At 39.9% G+C, this 14,030-nt stretch overlaps 1 protein-coding gene across 3 annotated transcripts in view; it reads right to left on the bottom strand.

Moving 5' to 3' along the window:
- LOC146571845 (uncharacterized) overlaps nt 1-14,030 on the bottom strand; it is a 47,353-nt gene that overhangs the window by 22,886 nt on the left and 10,437 nt on the right. Inside the window, exon 1 of one of the 3 annotated variants that reach the window (XM_085275818.1) lies at nt 7,971-8,086. The exons of the other annotated variants lie outside the window; for them this stretch is intronic. The gene's annotated coding sequence lies outside the window, so the exon portion shown is untranslated. Of the gene's footprint in view, nt 1-7,970; nt 8,087-14,030 lie in introns of those variants that run through there. 3 annotated transcript variants of the gene reach the window in all.

The following is a 14,030-nucleotide window of genomic DNA, read 5'->3' on the forward strand; positions in this document are numbered from 1 at the left end:
GTGTGTGAGAGAGGGACAGAGAGAGCATTTGTTATTTAAAAGCAATGCAGTTTTTAAACTAAAAGGTAATCTAGGCTAGGGCTGTGCGATATGACCAAAATCTCTTATCCCGATATAAGACATCTATCGTCCCGATAACGATATAAATCACAAACATTTAACATTTTCCGTAAATCCTGTGAATCTTGGGTAGCTGAAGTGTTTCCAGCTGGGCGTCGTGTAGCTGGAGTCGAGTGTTTTAACCGATGCATGAAACGATACATTTTTAGACGTACAATGTAACGGCCGCCGTTTTCTTTGTGAGTATTTATTACACGACGTGCTGCAGGGAAAAGCCTGATCTAACGTTTGAGTCTAAGGTTTATTTTTTAGCACCTGACGGCTCTTTTTTGCTTCTCATCCATAAACACTCTGCATACTTTTTCACTTGATTCAGTTTATTTTGAAAAGTCTCAACAGGATCTTGAGCTTTATTGTGAAAGGTTTATGTGGAACATAAACAAGCGGACACACGATGGTTTTACCATCGTTGTTGCTAACGACAACGCATAAAAACAGGTGCTTGTCCATCTGTAGTGTGGTTATATTAAATATAAGAGAAAGAGAGAACTTGAAGAAATTAAGATAGACAGTTTATTTTGCGACACCACGAAACAAACAACAGCGTAAAATGGAACGATAGACATTTTTATATCGTCATCCGATATATATCGTTATATCGAACAGCCCTAATCTAGGCTCTTCAAACGCAACATTTTTCCATCTCTAACAGAGACTTGAGTTGTCAAAACAAACAAACAAAACAAAATGGATACACCGATATCAAGTGACAGTAAAGCTTACTGCTGGATTGGACACATTTGCAACATCACTGACACCCTGACACAAAACATGACACAGCATGGATGCAGACTTATTTTGAAAAGTCTCAACAGGATCTTGAGTTTTATTGTGAAAGTTTATGTGGAACATAAACAAGCGGACACGCGATGGTGTTACCGCCGTTGTTGCTAACTAGGGCTGCTCAATTAATCGAATTTTAATCACGATTACGATCTGGGCTTTCAACGATCATTAAAAATGACTGAGCCGATTATTAGCCCCTCCCTCATTTATCCGCAACACCTTAAAGGCCGGTCCGTGAAAATATTGTCGGGCATAAACCGGTCCGTGGCGCAAAAAAGGTTGGAGACCGCTGATTAAGAGGACCCGAGGGAAGCTCGGAAAGCTAAGCAGAAGTTATTTGGAGAGTGACTGCCGTTGGTTGAAAAGAGTTTAAAAAAAAAAAAAACTTCAGTGGTGTTGCACACTATTTTATATTATTTTTTAAAGTCATTGTTAACCCTTTAAAGCCGGTCAGAGCAGCACGCTCCGTTTTGCGTAACTATTTTTAAATCCCTGTAGAACCTGAACTGTGTAAGGTAGCGCAATAATTTGTTTTGCATATGAAACCGGAGGAGTTGTACTTACATCTGATGCCATCAGCTTGTCCTCGGTCACGGTTTCGTTCCACATATAGCTTTGCAAAAATTGCATAAAAAGCGCTTGCAGGAACAAAAACATAATATTCCAGAAACACGCTTTGCCGTTCCTATCAGCTGTTCGTAACACTTCCCACAGTGAAATGATGCACATGCTGTTTTCTTTGCAAATTTGCATCATAGGATTGTTTTTTGTTTTTCCTGCAGTATATAAAAATTGGTGTATCTCCAAAATAAAACTATGAAGACACTCAAAATAAATTTCCTGTGGTGGGAAACTATTTTTTGCAACTTTATTGTATTTAAAGTTTTGAGGGATAAACCTCTTAAATTTCTCCAAGTAGAAATATATGTAAACAAAACAAACGCGATTTTCAATTTTTTTTGTAGTTTATTGCACTTTTTTGCAATTTATGTAATTACTATGTACTTAATGCATACATATTATTAAAATATGGGCTATAACAGTTGTATTGATGTATAGCAACTTGAAATGCTCCCACAAATGGCACTACAGCATGTAAAAAAATAATAATAATAATATAAGCTCTGGTGGACTTGGTTCTATAGTAGGTCTTAAAGGGTTAAATAAATATCGTCAAATAATCGTGATCTCAATTTCAGTGAAAATAATCGTGATTATCATTTTTGCCATAATCGAGCAGCCCTATTGCTAACGACAACGCATAAAAACAGGCGCTTGTCCGTCCGTAGTGTGGTTATATTAAATATAAGAGAAAGAGAGAACTTTAAGAAATTAATGTAGCCACTGCAGTGACATCAAAACCATGAAAAAATATTGCTGTAAACAGTTTATTTTGCGACACCACGAAGCAAACGATAGCATAAAATGAAACGATAGATGTTTTTATATCGTCATCCGATATATATCGTTATATCGAACAGCCCTATTGACTACCTTGACGTCGGTCTTTCAAAGTCCTTCTTTGGACACTGGCTGCTTTTTCATTTATTTTCAGTCCAATTCTTGTACCTGACTATTTTCAGAGAAATGTTATCTTCTTTGTTAATCCACGTGATGCTGACATGAATCACACAAATATAAAAAAAGGCTCTTAACTAGTGGAACAAACCAGTGTTGTGCCTACATATAAACAACAAAGAACCTAATTTTAATTTACTGCACTTTTTTACTAGAACGCTGCCACAAAACCCATAACTTGGTTCCATTTTCTCAAATTGAATCTATAAAAATGCTAAATGTAACATAGTTTAATAGGCATAAAATAAGTTTTACACAACAAGGTGTATCTCGGCTGATGTGCAGCATATTTTGAAATAGTCAAAAAAAGTAAATAACAAAAGAAAAATTGGGAGCCTACAACCCTTTAGCCAGTGGTATTGGGGATCTCATCAAAACTGATGGAATTATGAAAGAAGAAAAGTGCCATTAGATCTATCTGGAACAAGACTCCATTTTTCAGTATGACATTAGACCAAATACAGACCCTTTCCAAAAAGATAGAGTATCATGGAAAAGTTGATTTATTTCTCTAATTCCATTCAATATGTTAAACTTTCATAGATTATAGATTCAGGGCCCACAACTTAAACAATTTCAAGTACTTGTTGTTTATTTGTACATGATTTGGGCTTCCAGCTTATAAAACCCACGAAAACAGGAATTCAAAAAATTAGAACACTGTGAAGACATCAACGCAAATTTTACAGGGCATGAATGTTTTAATTCAAACAGAGAAGATTCATGAATCTGGCAGAGATCCAGAGAGAGGGGAACGAGGCTGGAGTCACAGCTTCGAAAACCACCACATTCAGACGCATGCAGGAGATGGGCTACAACTGTTGGGTTCCTCGGGTAAAGTGTGCTTTTCATTCGGGAATCAAGGTCCAAGGGTTTGGAGGAAGACGGGTGAGGATTACAACCCAAGCTGCTTGAGGTCCAGTGTGAAATATCCACAGTCAGTCTTGATTTGGGGTGTAATGTCCGGTACAGGTGTTGGTAAAGTCTGCTTTCTTAAATCCAAGGTCACCACAACAGTCTACCAGAGTGTTTTAGATGACTTCATGATTCCGTCTGCTGAGGATCTGTATGGAGATGCAGATTTTATCTTCCAGCAGGACCCGGCCCCTGCCCATAACACCAGAAGCACCAAAACCTGGTTTGATGGCCATGCCATCACAGTGCTTGACTGGCCAGCAAACTCAACGGAATTTTTTTTTAATTCTGTTTTCGTGGGTTTTATGACCTGGAAGCCCAAATTATGTACCAATAAACAACCAAGTACTTAAAATCATTTAAGTTGTGGGCCCTAAATCTATAATCTATGAAAGTTTAACATTTTGAATGGAATTACAGAAATAAATGAATGTTTCCATGATACTCTAATTTTTGTAACGGGTCTGTATTTTCTCATATTTGCATGGAAATATTCTTACCCTGCACAAAAAAATTAGTTTGCACACAAAGTTACCGTTAGATTTATGAAACATGCCCTAAAGCTAGAAGAGGTGCAGTAATCCAAGGCGTTTCCGTGGAATTGATGACTGCTTAAAATAAAATGTAAAAAGCATCAGACCGACCCTGAGATACTCAAGTTAAAAAATAAAATTATGGAATCAAAGTTGATATGTACCATATGTATCAAGCCTGCACCAGTGCAAGAGAAATCATGTGACCGATACAGCTGCTGTGTCATGTAGTCACTGTTAAGCAGCACACCAACACAGTGTCTGTCTAACAGTGCCGACACAATAAAGTGCTACACACTCCATGAAGCACACTATTAGCTGCTGTTATCCAGCATTAGTGGCATCATGGACTTGGGCACTTAGGAAATAAACTCAACGTGAGAATGTAATCAAACTGTTTATCAGAGCAAAATGTGGGTTTTAGGACCCTCAAGCCTAACATTAGCTGACATAATATCGGCTGTTGTTGTTTAGCCAGCTTGTTGTCCACTGTCTGGAGACGGGAGGGTCTGTATTATCTGCTGACAGTAACTACAACAATACTGTAAATAAATCAGCCTTTTAAGCCCATTTTGTGTGTTAGAGCCCTGACTTAAGGAGGAAAAGGATGACATCCAGATACAGGTAGCACTGTCTCTTTCCTTTGTGTTTTCACGCCTTTGGTGAAGGGGACCCCTTCTCACATGAAAAACACAGATATGATGTGTTGTACCTTACTGAAGCCAATGAGTGAAACACAAACTGTGTATCACATTCTCCAGGAAATATCTGTGCATTAACTTGTGTAGCAATTGATAAAGTATTGTTCTACTTGACTCCAGTCTGCCGATGAGTGTTTTTCACACAGGATGAAATACACCTGTTCAATCCATCAAATAGGGCTGCGCCATATTATACCGTTCACGGTAATACCGGTATAATGTTAGGCAACGATAGGAAAATGAAATATCGCGATAGAATGGGAGTAAAACGCGCATGCGCAGTGCCTTTGTTTTCATACGCACATGGCCGATTGTTGAGTGAAACAGATGAACCAGAATTGGTTTGTAAAAATGGTGCAACTTCAGTGATGTGGAACTGGTTTGGTGTTTGTCCGTCAGATACACAACAAAGCACATTTTTTTGCAGAACATGCAAGCGGCCGTTGTTATTGTCGTATTTGTCGGACTAAGATGCTCTTAAATCTGGGAGTAATCTGGGTCCTAAACTCCGTATTCTTCAGGTCAAACAACACTGCAGCATCACTGAGCGTTAAAAACTGTCTAAATTCTTTCATCTTTAATAAAACGATCAGCATTGCTGCTTTACCAGGTGTAACTATAAAGTTTAACTTCCAGGCATCCATGAAAACAAAAGTTATTACATTTAACGGAGTTAGAAGTTAGCAGGAAGCTAGCGGAAGTTAGCTCGCTAGTTTCGCTAGTTACCTAAGCATGATATAGCATGTTCTGACTGAGAGATTTCTGAAAAAAATCAAACGTACAGCTCTGCTATCACTTCCAACATAAATGAAGACAGGAAACTAAACAGCAGTGACGTTTGTAGGGTTACTGAAGTTGGGCTAGCTGCTATATAATGATGTGCTACGTGATCGCTAGCGACACAGCTATGTTAGCATAACATAAACAGTGAAGCTGGAGGACGAACACTAACACTTTTCCACTTATAAAAGTTAACGTGAAGGTTCTTCATGGTTAGAGACAAATGCAATCGCATGGCAGGATGCTGTAAACGGACCAAACTTCAGTCAGGAGAACAACTGAGATAATCCATCCACAATACGAGGTTAGTCATTAATATACTGCAACAACATGGGAATAGAGCAGCTGCCAGAGAATTCAACATTAATGAATCAATGGTACAGAAGTGGAGGAATCAAGAAGAATGAGTTTAATAAAGTTTGATTTATCTGACTGCTTTGTTTCGCTTAATGTGCCTTATAATCCCGTGCACCTTATGGTCCGAAAAATGCGTAATGCACACTGCAGTTTAATGTTGCAAAGCACCTCTTTTTAACTTCAGTGGATATTATACATGGTTATGCTCAGGATATGTCAGCCCATTTCTACTGGAAATGCCTTTTGGTTAAACTTTCAGCAAGGAATTTGCATTTGCACTGTTACATTTTTATAAAGCTTTAATGTACATAAAAACCAGCTTCTTGTTTAAGTGAAAATAAATGGAAGTTTGTCTTTTTGCGCTAGTAATGTTGTGGAGTTGTATTTTGTCTCGCATCAATTATATCGTCGGTTATATCGTTATCACAAATTTTCAAATATATATCGTGATAAATATTTTTGGCCATATCGCCCTGCTCTACCATCAAATCTTTTCACTTTATTGGGAGCCAACCGGCTGCAGCAGAGTCTGCCTGAGCCTGGTTCTGCCAGAGGCTTGTTCCTGTATAAAGAGTTTTTCCTTCCCACTATTGCCAACGCAGTTGCTCATAGGGGGATATCTGACTGTTGGGGTTGTCTCTGTTTTCTCTCAGTTACTGTATGGTCTTACTTTACACATATAACTACAAGTTGTGATTCGGCACAATATGAATAAAACTCAATTGAAGTCTTTACAGACTTCTCATCAACCTTTGATATTGTCTCTGAAGTAGATATGACCAATCTTCTGTGGAAGAAGAGTCATGTGATCTATGAAACACCCAGATTGGTTAGATGTGCCTGGAGCACTTCATTCATGTGATCAACATTGTCAGTGTAAATGAATCCAGATAATGAAAAGGTACCCTCTGTGCTACAGGGTGCTGTCCGTGGAGAGAACGAGCCACACATTTCATCCTGAGCCTGGTTCTGCTGGAGGCTTCTTCCTGTTAAAATCATTTTTTCCTTCCCACTATTGCTAAAGCGCTTGCTCACAGGGGGTCATATGATTATTATATTCTACTGTTTTTACATCCATCCATCCATTTGCTTCCGCTTATCCTTTTCAGGGTCGCGGGGGGCACTGGAGCCTATCCCAGCTGTCATAGGGCGAGAGGCAGGGTACTGCTTTTACATATTTTAGTGTTTTTACTGTGTTTATTATTTTATCGTATTTATTATTCTTATTGCATCTCTGATACTTCTATTGTTCAGCACTTTGGTCTTGTGTGTTTTTTAAGTGCTATATAAATAAACTATGATGATTGTTGGGATTTCTATACTTTCTTTGCATTATTGTAGGGTGTTCATCCTTTATAACAGCAGGGTGCAAGATGCTAGCATGCAGGACATACATGGAAAGCCATAACCAAGTGGTTGTCATAGTATACAGAAACACCTGTGCCGAGTACGGAGACACCACCACCGAGCTAAGATCCTGTGGGACCCACAGCAGATATGTTATAAGGATTTTTACAGCTGCTGCTGATTCCACAAATGTAGATTTTGGGAGAAATCGACATCTCAGCTTGATATTTCGGACAGGAGCCACGCCTCGTCATTTCACGCAGCCCTCTTTTCTGACCATCTAAAAGTGAAACTATCCGCAATTTCAGGTGCAGATGGACTGAAAGCGCACAATCCTCCGGACACGTCCAGTCAGAGCTTCAAGTGCGACAATGTGGCCTTTGCACTGCGCACACGCAGAATGCACAGGGCGAGCATGTTTTCTTATGTCTGTCTTGTAGTCTAATGTTTCTGGTTTTCACAACCCCACAGAGACTTCGTGAATTTTCTGCACGGTGCGCAGAAATCCGCTCGCGCTGCAGGGCCTACACAGGGAGGTGCTGGTGTTCTGAACCGGGAACAGCTACCTTATTTACCCTTAGCGTTACCGCTTACACACCGGTGCAGACGTACAATCAATCGAGTCCCTAAATGGAATACAACAGGCTGCGCTGGAGTAAACGGAATACTATATTTGTGCTAACGAAAATCGGGAAAACACTGAGTCTCGCTACATACCAGCCATTTTGGCTTTAACTGGTTTTTAGCTAGCAGACCTGCTAACGTCTGCTACTGGAAAGCATGCTAGCAGTTCCGTCACACGAACAACCACCGATACAATTTCCAGAACACGCCCCTGCATCTGAATAAATACCTTTCACTGTGAGTTGACGTTAGTCTTTGTTTTTGTCGAAAACCGTGAATCCTCTTCAGCCAGTTGGTGTTTGCCCGTGTTCCGCCATCGGCTGCAACGGGAAACGCTTCCGCCGTAGTTTTTCAAAATAAAAGCAACCTGACCCTTACCTCTAACCATATTTCAAAAAATATTCATAATATTAATTTGGGTGCATTGTGTTAAATCTGTATCTCACCAAAAGCGACAAAACCGAGTGTGTTTCTCAAAAATATTGTTGCTGATAAACTGCAATGCCGCATTCAGACCAGTAGGGACAGTAAAGTCCCCCCACACACACATCTGTTAAAGCACTCTTTGCTTTCAGCTGGTGTGATGAAAGAGGTGTGAGAAACATTTGTCAGTCATAAACTGGACTCCATTTACTTTTCTTCTTCATAAACACAAACCGGACAGCCTCTTTCATACTACAGTTTGAATTACGTGTTTTTTAATTAATTGAGGCAAAGACGGAGCACCTGTCACAGGTACTTGCCTGTTGGCCTTACACAAGAAAACAGAAACCTACAGAATGGCTGGATGGAAATAACAACTAGCACAGTCTAGGTATGTGAAAAGTGTGAGACGACAGTTCCTGGGTTGTTGCCACTGGAGAACGTGAATCTAAATACGTTATCATGCAAAATGCACGAGGCTGTGGAAATGCACTAAGCTCAGATAGGACATACATTCTGTTATCATTTTCTTCTACGTGCCCTGAACAAGCAGCTATATTTTCATCATTTATAGAGGAAAACAATCCCAGGTTACTTTTCAGTCCTGTAAACACTGTACAGCGTAGTGTCGAGCCTCGTATTCATTTAATTCTCAGCACTAATGACTTCATGAACCTCTGTACAAATCAGCTTTGCAATTTATGTTTGGACTGTTGTAAACCCAATGATCTCTTTCGTGTGGGACAGTTAAGTAACTGCAGAAGATAACCTGCTCAGCAGTGTCTTCATTTACACTTCTTTTTAAAGTCTGATTAGTTTGCCTTAACTCATGACAGAAAGGGTTACTGTGAGGAATATGGCCGTACACTTTCTACGTAGTATGTCTATTAACTTTAAATGTTCTTGTCACATGATGCTCGTGAAATATGAAAGTCCTCATAGTATAATATCCCAGTGAAGCACTTCACTCTCACAGTGCACATTTGGTTCCTATAGTTTCTAAGAGTAGGGCGGCAGACCCTCCGTGTTTGGGTTCAGACTCCTTGTCTGGTTTCGAGATGACCTTTCTGTAGCTACACCCTTCTTATTATTTGTTGTTGTTCCTCAGGACTCACTAATGTGTGTTTTTACTGTTGTAACTATAATCATTAGTATTATATTGTCAAACTGATATTAGTATGTGCACTTAGTACCATCCTTTATTTAACTTAAGCACAACAGTCAAAAACAGTAAATGAAAGAACCAGTCCTGGTAACTGTTGGAGCGAGACGGTCAGCACAGTTTTAAATGTCTGAATCATTTTTTTCATGTCTATTTAATCGCAATTATGACAGTATGTTTGGACTGAAGCACCGCAGCAATTTCCTAATGTTGTAAACCTGCACAACATTTGGCAATAAACCCCTTTCTGATTCTGATTTCTGATTCTGATAGATGTTGACAGCAACACAAGTCATGCTCGTCCCGTAATGTGACAGATGCAGTGATATAGCTCGGGATTTCTTACTTTACACAGCGGAGTTTATGTTGAAAAGATTTTTTTTTAACTTTCTAATGTAGTAAATGTATACTTCTCATGATCAGGGAAACACAGTTAATGTACAATAATTTACTGTGTTTGAATTTACACTGTTACCACTGTTTGAGCATTGAAGGAAAAAGGCTTTCAGTCGTCACATCAAAGTTCAGCATCAGTTTGATGAATGCAGCAACTGCATCTACGTTTTCCTTCTTAAAAACGACCGACAGAGTGGGCCTGTCCCCCTGGATACTCTGTGACATTTCAATTTAGCACGAATAGAAAATAATAATTGAAGTTTCATTTACATAGGCTGCTCCTTGGGACTCCAGAACAGTTGTATTTTTTAAAAATTACTAGAAAATGTTCAGACATCATTAAACACACTGAAAGACGCCGATCCAATTTACTAAGTTAACCTTAATTTAGTAAATCTGCTTCACCAAGTTAATCCTTATAGATAATAATCTCTACCTCACAACTGATCCTAATACATTTATACTGCTGCCACAATTTTGTGGGAGGATTTCAACTTGACATGGTAGAAAAATATTAAACTACATCTATTTACATTGTTATCTGGCTACTCATTACAATATGTTGGTAGCTACACTGTTCCAAAAAATAGTAATGTCACAGCATCTTACTGTATATTTTACAGTTTTGTCTTTCTAGAATATCATTACATTTACATAAGTAGACTGTGACTTTACATGTCAAAGGTAAAATAGCATCACTGTAAATATAGTAAAACACAATTTACTTGTTTTTTAAATATATTTTTTGTACATGTGCATATTTAGATTGTAAAGATACATTCAGAAATGTATCATAATCTCACAAATATTTGTCTGTTATGTGAGAGAATGATCTGTTAAATTCAAATGTAATACTATGGAAAATATATAAAATGATCGAAAATTAATGAGATAATCAATAATTAAAGGAGCATTTGAATTGTAAGTTTGCTGAAAAGTTCATGTCATCCAGGTCTGATTCAATAATTCAGAGGTAACAAGTGAAAATATAATTAATAGGAATAAAAACATAAAACATTGCACGGCCACGCTGTGCTAATTATATATTTTAAAAAATAAATGTAGAGGTAGGAATTGCAATTAATATAAATCTCAAAGTATTCCCAACATTCCTGAACAGAAAGAGGCCTCTGCACCTGGGGTGAGGGTGTGGCCATGAAAACAATGTGACATGCCATTGGATGTTGGGACACATAATAACATGACACTAAGCATCGGCCAATGAATGTGAACTAACAACCACAAGGTTGCGGGTATGACTGTGCTGTAGGAAAATCCTAATGTGAAAGTATTTTACTGCATTTTACAGTTTTGTAAATAAATAAACCACAATAAAGAGGCCTCGCCTCTGTCGGTCTGTCCCAGGGCATGCAATCCATTATTATTTACGTTAACTGTATATTTCTGTACATTTACGTATTATGATTCATATTGCCACATTCAGTGACCTTGTTTACAGGTAATTTCATTGTTTGATCACGTTAAAATGTTCCTAATTTAATGTCTAAAAGCACTTGGAAAAGGCAGAATCCCATGTAAAATTAGCGCAACAAACCCTATTTACATTACTGAAAATAACCGTATTTTCATGAGGAAGTTATTTTCTGTTAGTTTACGGTAGTATTTTGGCGCCCTGCTGGAATATGACCGTTTTTCAAAGATTTTTTTTAACAGCACGCCGGTGCAGCCCCCTCTAGCCTCTGCTCGGTGGCTACTGGGTGATCCCTCGTCTGGGGATCCTCAGCCCTTCCCATGAGGGTGGCACGGATGCCCCTCCGGTGGTCCTCCTTGAGCTCTCGCACTCTGGGGCCTCTGGATGTCTGGGTCCTGGATCTCCTCCATGCCTGCTTCGTGCCCTGGGGGATGGGGCTATGGCTCTCTAGACCCTCTAGCAGACCATTACACGGGGAAACCTTTTGAATACAAGCGCGCTGACCCACACAGGTGTGCACACGCGTGTTCACTGTTCATAGACTTAAATTACACCTTTCTTGGCTGCTACTTCAAAGCACATTGTGCGCTGTCTGTCCTGCGTGCTGCACAACAACATTCAATATTTAGTATTTACTGCTCTTTACACTTAGCTAGATTAATGCGATGGTGTTGTGTTTAGTATGTTGCTCTGTTTTTTTTTGCTTGTTTTCTATTCTTTTTCTCTCAACAGGTGATCCAGGAGATTTGTTTCCCCTTTCTCACTGTCCCTCTCCCCTTCTGTTTTTCTTTTCCTTCCTCTTTCTCTCTCCCTTTCCTATCCCTCACTCATGTCTGTCCCGTCTGTAACAACTGAAAATAAAATAAAATAAATAATAAAAACAAAGGTTGATCAAATGGACCAATACGGCAATGCCACGATGATCCATTTGGCAAAATATCAAGTAAATCCATTGGGTATCCTTGTTGGTCTTCAGACAACAATTCTGATGGCTAAAGAACCAAATGGGACAGGCAGAAAAAAAAACAGTGTACTTTAATGACTAGATGCAATTTGCAGCTACTGAGAGGCAAAGTGTGCACTTTAATAATAATAATGGAGTGGATTTATATAGCGCTTTTCAAGGCACCCAAAGTGCTTTACAATCCCACTATTCATTCACTCTCACATTCATACACTGGTGGAGGCAAGATACGGTTGTAGCCACAGGTGCCCTGGGGCAGACTGACAGAGGCGAGGCTGCCATATCGCGCCATCAGCCCCTCTGGCCAACACCAGTAGGCGGTAGGGTAAAGTGTCTTGCCCAAGGACACAACGAGCCCGGGATCGAACCGGCCACCTTCTGGTTACAGATGTGCTTCCCAACCCCCTGAGCCACGGTCGCCCCCAAGCTTTAGTGGAACTTTAATGAACAAAGCTTCATCAAAAAAAGTCTAAGGAGCTTGGAAATAAAGCGATTTAAATTCTTTAAGTTTCTTAAAGACGTTTCAGCTCTAATCCGAGAGGTTTCCTTAGTTTTAAAACCAAGTGGTAGAGATTTACAGGTATTTAAACCCTAGTGGGAGTTGTCCCAGTCTCAGTCATCTCCCTCGTGCACGAGATCACACGAAGAGCTCTGGTGACTTGTGTCTTGCTTTTGCCATTGTAGTAGAATTGTCTCGGCTGTTCCAGCAATAGGTTTGTTCCAACATAAACCTAACACCATAGTTCACATTTTGGACAGACATGACGGTTTGAGAGAGGTCCTTTATGTACGCCGTAAACGACCATCTTTGAATATAGGGTGTGGCTTGCGACAACTGTCTGCAACTTATGATGCAGTTTTGAGATGACTTCACAGGTGCCACAGCCTCCCACGCACATCTTGGGTCAGGTGACCTCACTAGGTCACATGACTGGGTTAGGCAAGCTCTCACAGGAGGTGTCACACGAAACCTCTGCTGATTTTCACACCTTGGCTCATGTGGTGCGGTTGATGATCAATAGCGGGTCAATGAACCTAGTCGATCCGAGTAGATACTAATGGAACTCCCACTAGGGTTTAAATACCTGGGAATCTCCAGCATTCGGTTTTAGACCTGAAGAAGCCTCTCGGATTAGAGGTGAAACGTCTTCAAGCAACTTAAAAAAGTCCAGTCGCTTTCTTTCCAAGCTCCTTAGACTACCATGACCTGGATGACTGCGGACCGACACACACACACACTTCTTCAGAAAAGAAAACACTATCCCATTTCCTGTGGTGGAACTCGTTACTCAGTTGAGGAGGGCTACCGTGTAGATAATGGTTAATTGAGCTTTTGAGAGGGATCGAACAGCGAGGGAGAAAACAAGCAACAGGTCGGAGAGCACCTGAAACAGGAGGCATGATAACAGATCAAGAGCAAATGAAAATCTAGATTACAAAGAATGAAAAAGTCCAAACTCAAAGACCTAGTGTCAAGGCTCTGTGTGCGGGCAGGCAGAGATGAGGATCCAAATGCAGGACTCGGAAAATGGAATGTAACTCAAAAAACCTCAGCTTTATTGCTGGCAGGAAAACAAACATAAAGTGAGGACGGAACACTGAGACCAAGAACACACAGGCATAATCTGATGGTACGACGCGACACTGAGCATGGGAAAACACAGGGCTTATATACACAGGGTAGTAACGGGGAAATTGGCAACAGGAGGGAGACACAGCTGGGAGAGATCAGGGCTAACGAGACAGGGGGAACAAAGCTGCACATACTAACATCAGACAGGAACAAGAACCTTCAAAGTAAAACAGGAAACAAAACACACTTTACTAAGACACAGACTAGACAGAGACAGACTTGACACTGACCAAAGGCTACTAAATGATAATCATAATCACAACAGTATCAGATCATAAA

The sequence above is a fragment of the Mchenga conophoros genome, linkage group LG6 (assembly GCF_057382185.1).
Source record: "Mchenga conophoros isolate Kocher_MC1m ecotype Shallow Benthic linkage group LG6, M_conophoros_male_GT1.1, whole genome shotgun sequence".
NCBI classification, from domain to species: Eukaryota; Metazoa; Chordata; class Actinopteri; order Cichliformes; family Cichlidae; genus Mchenga; species Mchenga conophoros.